This window comes from Nerophis lumbriciformis, linkage group LG01, assembly GCF_033978685.3.
Source record: "Nerophis lumbriciformis linkage group LG01, RoL_Nlum_v2.1, whole genome shotgun sequence".
NCBI lineage: Eukaryota > Metazoa > Chordata > Actinopteri > Syngnathiformes > Syngnathidae > Nerophis > Nerophis lumbriciformis.
The window spans coordinates 45,457,384-45,466,952 of record NC_084548.2 but is presented as its reverse complement, the minus strand read 5'-3'; the positions used below and the strand labels follow the sequence as shown (position 1 = coordinate 45,466,952).

Here is a 9,569-nt window from a genome sequence, read left to right as displayed (position 1 = left end):
CAAAAAAGTACAAAAAAGTACAAAAAAGTACAAAAAAGTAAAAACAAGTAAAAAAAAAAGTTAAAAAAAGTTAAAAAAAAAAGTTTAAAAAAAGTACAAAAAAGATGTGCTGGTTTTGCACAAGTTGATTGTCAAACTCTGCAGCCCCACGTCGAAAGCAGTCAGTCAGACGCGCGCAAACTCCAAACAGGAAGTAACGTGTGAAACAGGAAGCGATAATCTGAAACAGGAAGCGATAAAGCATAAAACCACTTGTTAGGTCCCTCACATCAACTGAGAGATCCTTCAAGCTTGAGACGTAAGTGTGATGGGACACAAGTAGGGGATTTTATTTATTTTGTATTCATTGCCATGCATGTCTTATAGTGTTTTATTGCTGTGGATTTTAATTGCATGTTTTTACATTTTAGAATTTGATTGTGTTTTTAATTGCATGTTTTTACATTTTAGAATTTGATTGTCTTTTTAATTGCATGTTTTTACTCCTTGTGGACTTTGCTGGTATTTTAAGACGTTGCCCCTTTTTAGCTTGTTGCCCCTAACAACCGAAGTGCCCAATCAAACGACACCTGAAGTTAGACGCACCTGTGGAGCATTAGGACTGCACCCATTTAAAAGAGAACAGGCAGGATCGACGAGGAGGGAAGCGACAGCAGAGCGATCGGGGAAGAATCGACAGGCTTTGCCAAGAGCGACCGGGTGGACGCACGCAGGCTGGGAAGGAACCCCCGGACTACACAGCAGACCACGCAGGCCACCGGAGCGAACCCCAAGGAGCCCACAACACGCAGGGGCAGAAGAAACTCTGCCTCCGAAGTAAGTGACGTGTGTTGTGGATCTGTGGGGGCAACCAAGTGCCTTGGGCTGTGGGCTTGCGGGCTCGTGCGTTGTACGCTGGATGTGTGGTTCTGTGGACAGGGGGCGATTGGGACCCAGAGACCTACAACGACCCCCGGGAGCGACCAAGAGGCGGAGCGAGACGGGACGGGTATGGCCACGTAGGTCCCGCGAGTGACCGGCGACTGGCGAGGAGAGTGGGCGTACCCAATACTTCGACGCGGAACTAAAGCAGGGCCAGGGGAAACCCTGCCTTGCGTGTAAGTGTGGCGTCAGCCCGGAGAGCATCTCCGTAGTTTTAGAAGATTTTATCCCCGTGGCCTGCCTCCGTTTTAATTATGTGTGCAGGAGGACGCCGTGGAAGTGGGTGGAGCCAGGACGCTGACCCACTACGCCTGTCGCGGCTGTACCCACATCATAAAACTGGTTACCAAATGGTATTTTTAGTATTGACAACTGGACAGTTGAATGTGTATTGTAATAAAGTGCGAACAAGCATAATCATCTTCCCTTATTTTGGACAGCTGCTCTCACTGTCAGGCTTGGACGAAGGAAGGCACTCAGATGCAGAGATGGGATTCTAAATAAAGCTTTTATTTTGAAAAAACTCTTTAAACCTCCAGAGCAGAGGAAATTTAAATACTATGAATCACAAAAATAGATAGAGAAAAAATGTTCCAAAAAGGGAAAAACCGAAAGTCACTCCAAAAGGAGGAAATACAAAAATAAATTATAATTAGCACCGTATCTGCTATCAAAAACTTTAACAAAAAACGCTCCAACAGGAGGAAGAAAATAATGACTATAAAAATTACTATTCTAATAAATGTAAACAAAAAATCACTCAAAAACTTTGAGGAAAGATCATTAGGAAAAAATCATAACTCACCACTACGGTTGAAAAAAGGCTAGATAACAAAAGTCGCTCTGGAGAGGAGAAAAAGTTAACTCAAAATTACAGCGTGGGATTTTCTGGAAACAAGGACGTAGACGTGGGACAAGGCAAGGCATGGACATGAACTTGAACTTGGAACGCGAGACAGGCACAAAAGCTCGAGACAATCTGGCACAGAACAAGGGGAGGCATGGGTTTATATGGAACATGAGGGTAATGGGAAACAGGTGGAAACAATCAAGGGTCAGGAATGACGTCAGACTGGTGACACAAGAGGAAAGACCCGTGATCTGAAACAAGAGTTGTTTTTCAAAATAAAACATGTAAATCACAAGACAGAAAAAACCAAGACAAGACTTCCCTCACCGCGGTGTGACACTCACTACATTGGGTTCTTAATATTTATATTTGTTTTAAGCAACATTTTTAATAGATTTTAATATTCCACCACTCGGGTCCATTACATAAGGTCTCATTACTTCACTTTTCCATGTTGATGTGTTGCATTGCGATGTCATTAAAGGGGCCGCAAATTTATCTGGCCACTTAGGGTGTCCCCTCTCGTGCTCTAAATCATCCTGGCCACGAAAAGCGACCTGTGCAGCACCCAAGAGGAGAAGGTGACAAATGGGTGCAGCGTAGATTTATCACACGATTATGATTGTTCATTACATGTTCACGGTACTGTCAGCACATCCAGGTGGAATGCCAAGACAAGGACGAGACAGGTCACGGCAAGAGGGATTGTAGGAAATAATGACTTGTGCAGAAGGATTTTCTGTAAGAGGATGAATGCTACACACAGTATTCAGCTGCCCTCATTGTAGCCTGTTAGTGTTTGACTTCCTTTATGGCTGCTGACCACTATTTCTTACTATTTCTCTGACCCACACCTAACTTTTCTAGCACCTTTACCTAGAAGTTAAAGTAAAACTTTGCCAGTTGGATTCCTTTAAAAAGGCAACGTTGCCATTTAGTTATGTTTAGCCCCTGTGTTCCTGTGTACTGAATTCATTTTTTCCATTCATATTTCATTTTTGATGCAAAATCACAATGTTTTTAAAACGTTTAACAACCACACATGCATGCATGTCTTTATATGTTTGCAGATGACAAATACAAATCTTATATAAGGCAGTGCAATCAAATATTTTGTTTTGCTGGTTAGCATTTAATCAGTCCACAGTTTGATAATGGAAATAGTAATTTAATCAAAATGTGTTTGTCTTTTTTAGCCGTGTGCACTTTTTAAGATATGTACAAATAGAGCCCAACTTCAAGGTGTAGTTTTTGTATTTACAAGTGGGATCGTAGAAAAGTGTTTGGTTCGCTTTTTATCAATCCAGATGTGATTAGGAGAAGGGTGCTTTAAAGAGGACCTGCGATGATTTTAATCTAGATTCAACACACTCCCTCATGGTCTACATCAGTGGTTTTAAAACTTTTTTCACAAAGTACCACCTAAGAAAACACTTGGCTCTCCAAATATCACCATAATGACCGACATTAAAATTCAGTAACATAGTAGGCCTAAGTAGTCATTAAAAACAAGGCAGAGGTTTTATTTAACAAGTATGTATAATATTTAACATTATATTACACACAGTTTGAACAGTAACACTATGTTTGAATACTGAAAAATAAAACACAATTACTTTAATCAAGTGATTATTTGGTGTAACACTATATAGAGCCTGTGTACTACTAGTGATTTAAAGTTAAAGTTTAAGTTCCAATGATTGTCACACACACACTGGGTGTGGTGAAATTGTCCTCTGCATTTGACCCATCCCCATGTTCACCCCCTGGGAGGTGAGGGGAGCAGTGAGCAGCAGCGTGGGCCGCGCCCGGGTATCATTTGGTGATATAACCCCCAATTCCAACCCTTGATGCTGAGTGCCAAGCAGAGAGGCAATGGGTCCCATTTTTTGTAGTATTTAGTATGACTCGGTTTTGAATTCACAACCTCTCAGTCTCAGGGCGGACACTCTAACCACAAGGCCACTGAGCTGATTTGCGTCCCAAAGTTTGAGAATCTCTGGTCTAGATAAAATGTATTAGATATGTTTTTGCTCCAGAGTCACATTTATTAAACTATTTTTTGAGTGTGTCTGCAAGATGTTCATTTGTAGGAGTGTTCCCAGATTGCGATTGAAACGGTCCACGCTCCACCCTCTCCCAAAGTATTATAATTTCTCTTTTGAAAATGTACACTGTTAAAAATGTATCTCAAAGATGAACGCCACAGCATTCTTTATTCGATTTTTTTTCTTCACGGTTGAAAATAAACTTTACAAACAATACATGGAATTACCAGTCACAACATTAGGTACACCTGCATACGCTCCAACCGATTCAGACCTAAACGTATTATTTTCATATAATTGTAGTATACGCAGACTAACTCAAAAAAACTAGTTATAGAAGTGACAACATTTACACTAAAGCATATCCAATACATATTATCTATACCTGTGTTTCTTAACCATAGGGCTGGGGCCGATTTTTGGTCAGCGAACGCCCCCTACAGGGCAGCCAAAAATATTTGTTTCTCGTCTGTGGGCGATATGGGCAGCAGCAGGTACTAGTTAGTCGTAAAACACTTTTTCACCACTTGTGGCAGTAACGACAATAATAAACAGAAAAAGTTGAAAACAGTGGCTCTCAAACTTTTTTCACCAACTATACCACCTCAAAAACACTTGGCTCTCCAAGAACCATCGACATTAGAATAAAGTACCGTAGTAGGCCTAAATATTCATTAAAAACAGACATAGGATTTAAGTATCCAATATTTAATATGTTTGTCCACTGTGACATTACACACAGTTTGAACACGAATACTGTGTTTGAATATTTAGTTAAGTGAGTCTTTGGCGTACCACTAGATGTGTACCTGTACTACAGTTTGAGAATCACTGATCTAGAGCAAATGTCATAAAGCTTAAAATAAATATGACTTAAGTGGTGAAGCTGTATTTTCATCCGTACTTTAGTTTTATTGACAGCTTATTTAAGAAACATATTTTTTATAAATTGTGTTTATTTTAACACTGAATAGCTGTATGTATTTTTTTTTTATCAGTTATTTATGAGTTCCTTCTTATGCAGTATATTTGGTTAATACTTATTTTTGTAATCAGCCGGACCGAAGCGTTGATAATAATCTTTGTGATTAACACATGTTTTCATATCATTTGACAGGGTTGTTAACCTGTTAAACTGTACGTTGGTTAGATATAATTATTGTACAATTAAAATCAAGAATGACTAATTCAGTGTTAATATTTGAGTTGGACCCTCTGTAGTGAAAAAGTTGGGCCCCGAGGTCAAAACGTTACGAACATTTTAAACGTAGACTGCAGTCATTATAGGTTCCCTTTGATCGATTGATTGAAACTTGTATTAGTAAATTGCAAAGGAAGAGAATACATTATATGAAACACAGTACAGTACATATTCCGTACAATTGACCACTAAATGGTAACACCAGAATACGTTTTTCAACTTGTTTAAGTCGGGTTCCACGTTAATCAATTCATGGTAAAGAATGAGCTCTGCATTAAAAGTCAGATTTGAGAAGAATGGAATCAAAACACATGTAATCTTTACACAAATCCAGCAGCAGGTAAACGGACATATTGATTGTTTCCACAACTCCTCCTGCTCTGGTTCGCTTATGGCCCGTAGACTCTCTCAGACATGTGGTCACTGCCTGGGGATGTTACCATAGCGACTGACCCCCCTTTAGGCTGGAGGAATGGTCTTCTCATTGGGCTGCTCTGGTCGGATGGGGGTGAAGCTGTGATACAATCAGCCTCATTAACATCCTTTATGGCCCTCCAGGGTTGGGAGACGACCTGGCCGGCCGAATTAATGAAGTCAATCTACTTGATTTGTTCCTTTGCTCTGTTCCACAGGACACACCGCAGAGAATTACCTCTCCGCAGGAATGTTTATTATCTTTTTACACCGCAATGCCTCTTTAATCACGTCAATCCCAGCTAATTCCGACACTTGACAGCGAGAGAATAGCTAAACAGAATGTGGAACTTTCATTAGACGTGCGGTGCATTAAATCTTAAGTGTCACACTTGGCTGTATGATTATATAAAGTCACTCTGAGCCGGCTGCGTGAGGTGAAGAGATGCTAAGAATCCATTAGGCATCTATAATTCACCTCACTCTTGCTTACTGGGTCACTTCAATGAGGCTTTTTTTTAATACTCTCCATTTTCAAGAAAGGAGAAGATCCCTTTAAAATCTCCAAATGTTTGTTCGTTCCTGATGCAACAAGTACTTTAAAAAAAAATACAGTTTTTTCCATTTGCTTACACACAGTTTTACTAACTGTGTGTCTTTTTTCAAAAGGATTTACACACTTTTCCAAACACCACATTCAATTTTCTTAATTCCTAGATTATTTGCAAAATGACACACTTCGGTCAAAACATATGCCCATTCATCAAAATAAAGCAAGCATTTGTAAAAATGCAGTTTATTGTCATCTCACTCACACAGACTTCAAATGATAAGACACTATTGGAGTGAGTTACCCAGAACAGTGATAAATACCAACACATTTGTAAAAAAAAAAAACTATTTTACTATAAGAAATCACATGTTTGGGGCATTTTGCCCGACCTTTTTAGCATATTTGATGAATGATTACTGTAACTTGACAAAATATATTGGCAAATCCATAGCAATCTTTATTGTTTACTTTGAAGTGGGCTTATACGTAAGGACCTAAAGAGAAAGTAAAAATATCCTGTAACCTTTTCAAGAACTGCTCAACAATGATGCTCCAAACTGAAACTATGTATTTTTACCATAGTCAGATACAGTAACATATCACAGTAGTCAATAATGATATGCAGTACAAATTCAAATCTGAGGCAAATACCGGTACAGTTTTTTCCAATTGCTTACACACTAAATTTAAAATGTTCACACAGTTAACGAAATCTACACACAGTAAGCAAAACCACAGTGCAGATTTGCCTCATATTAGGCATAGACTCTGCTTCACAGTTTTGGCAAAATATTACACACAATGCTTCACACATACCTTCCCATCTTGCACACATATGAGGATTGTGATACACACATCTTCACATCTTGCACACAGATAACGATTGTTATACACACATGTTCACACTTTACACGCACACACTAGGATTGTGATACACACATTTTTATCTCCAGATTTTTTTTCAAAGCTTTTTATTTGTCTCATGCTTAAATTTGTACTGCATGTCATTGTTGACTACTGTGATGTTACTTTACCTGACTGTGGTAAAAATAAATAGTTTCAGTTTGCAGCATCATTGTTGAGCAGTTCTTGAAAAGATTACAGGATATTTTTACTTTCTTTTTAGGTCCTTACGTATAGGCCCACTTCAAAGTAAACAATGACGATTGCTATGGATTTGCCGATATATTTTGTCAAGTTACAGTAATCAATCATCACATATGCTAAAAAGGTTGGGCAAAATGCCCCAAACATGTGATTTCTTATAGTAAAATAGTTTTTTTTTTACAAATGTGTTTTGTATTTATCACTGTTCTGGGTAACTCACTCCAATAGTGTCTTATCATTTGAAGTCTGTGTGAGTGAGATGACAATAAAACTGGATTTTTACAAATGCTTGCTTTATTTTGATGAATGGGCATATGTTTTGACCGAAGTGTGTCATTTTGCTAATAATCTAGGGATAAAGAAAATGTAATGTTTTGTTCGAAAAAGTTTGTAAATCCTTTTGAAAAAAGACACACTGTTAGTAAAATTGTGTGTAAGCAAATGGAAAAAACTGTAAAAAGGTTTGAAAAAAAATCTGGAGATAAAGATGTGTGTATCACAACCCTAGTGTGTGTGTAAAGTGTGAAAATGTGTGTATAACAATTGTTATCTGTGTGCAATATGTGAAGATGTGTGTGTCACAATCCTTATATGTGTGCAAGATGGGAAGGTGTGTGTAAAGCATTGTGTGTAATATTTCGCAAAAACTGTGAAGCAGAGTCTATGCCTAATATTAGGCAAATCTTCACAGTAGTTTTGTTTACTGTGTGTAGACTTTTGTTAACTGTGTGAAAATTTAAAATGTAGTGTGTAAGCAATTGGAAAAAACTGTAATTTGAAGACTCCAAGGCTGCTGCCGTGCTTGCATTTCACACTTGTGGAAAGAAAAAAAAAATCTACTTGGCTCACTGAAAGCAATATTTAAAATGTTCCTGTGGATTTCATGTCCAACATGCAGTCTGAATGAACTCAAAGTGCCTCCCCAGTCATACTGTATCTAATACTGTTTGGCAGATAGTTCAGTGTATCACTCATGCCCTATTTGGCTTGTGTGTCTGCCTGTTGTCCTGCAGTGTGCATCTCGGAGCGTGTGTGCATTTGTTGTCCATGGGCAACTGTTCAGTAAATAGGGCAATTAAGTGTGAAAAGCAGAAAAGAGCTTGTTCATTCCTGCTTTTTTCTCTTTTAGTTGCCGAGATAATTTATGCTAATAACATCTCTACCACTCAAGCTGCCCAAAAATGATAGCAGACCCTTTTGGCTTCAGAAGAATCTTTTCATCCTCTTGGAGGAAGAAGGACAAAAAAAAACTGGTCTCTCAACACCTTGCAAATAAGACAGCTGCATGGCAGTGAATGAAGCTCTCCCCCTCCTTCTCTGCCTTTTATCTGCAGATGATCATCTTTCCTCCTTCACTGTTGCATGTTCTTCATTTAGCCTGTGGAATAGTCGCACAACATCCGTCCTTCGGTGAATAGTATCCTATATACATGAGTGATGCTTTTTAATAACACTTAAATTCCAGCTCAGTACGCTGGTCATGTGTCGTGCATTCCTCTATCATAACGAGGGGTAACTGAGGCTTTGGGTGGCCGTGGAGGGCAGGGGGCCATGTTGGCAGTTCAATAAATAATCCCAGAGAGAGTAGCAGCAATAAACCATAAAAAAAAAAAGTCTGCCTGCATGCTCTCACCAGGAATAAATGTGCCAGCTTCCAATCGGAAGATCATTTCTTATGTATGCTGGCAAAAAGAATCCAAATCAGAATGTGTGCTTTTCTTATTTTTCTTCCTTTAATGTATTTGGGATCAAGCCATGGAGGCATGGTGGAGATATTTAAAAACAATCTTGCCTTCTTCCAAACTTGCTCCAAATGAGACATTTGGAATTTGTGACTTTAGTGACATATTCTGCCTTAGTCAGATCAGCGGATATCTTCATATATGGTAGACGTTTACCCAAAGAGCTTTGCATGAGTCTGCCATTCTTATTCAGTTGTAGTCCAAATTTGTAGTCAATAAATCCCTTATTTTTCTCTATCATTTTGTTGTTGGGCAGACTGGCTAAAATATTTTAATCAAAATGAACTGTAACTTTGCAACAAATTACTGTAAAATTAACAATACCCTTATATTTTACAGCAATTAAAGTGGCTGTTTGCTAGAGGGCGCCAACTTTCCAGTGTATTTTACACAGTATATCCCGCCCTCTCACGCCCTCTCGTATGCAAAGACATAACTACATATATACAAACCCCGTTTCCATATGAGTTGGGAAATTGTGTTAGATGTAAATATAAACGGAATACAATGATTTGCAAATCATTTTCAACCCATATTCAGTTGAATATGCTACATAGACAACATATTTGATGTTCAAACTGATAAACATTTTTTTTTGCAAATAATCATTAACTTTAGAATTTGATGCCAGCAACACGTGACAAAGAAGTTGGGAAAAGTGGCAATAAATACTGATAAAGTTGAAGAATGCTCATCAAACACTTATTTGGAACATCCCACAGGTGAACAGGCA

At 38.6% G+C, this 9,569-nt stretch overlaps 1 long non-coding RNA gene across 2 annotated transcripts; it reads left to right on the top strand.

Annotated features, from left to right (window-relative positions):
• The first annotated feature begins 279 nt into the window (after positions 1-279).
• On the top strand, positions 280-1,338 carry LOC133613761 (uncharacterized). Of its 2 annotated transcripts, XR_009816494.1 has the most exons (3): positions 280-298; positions 529-816; positions 919-1,338. It is a non-coding gene; the product is annotated as an uncharacterized lncRNA (long non-coding RNA). The 2 variants fall into 2 exon arrangements; XR_009816492.1 differs by lacking the exon at positions 280-298 and having other exon boundaries at positions 305-816.
• The last annotated feature ends 8,231 nt before the right edge of the window (positions 1,339-9,569 follow it).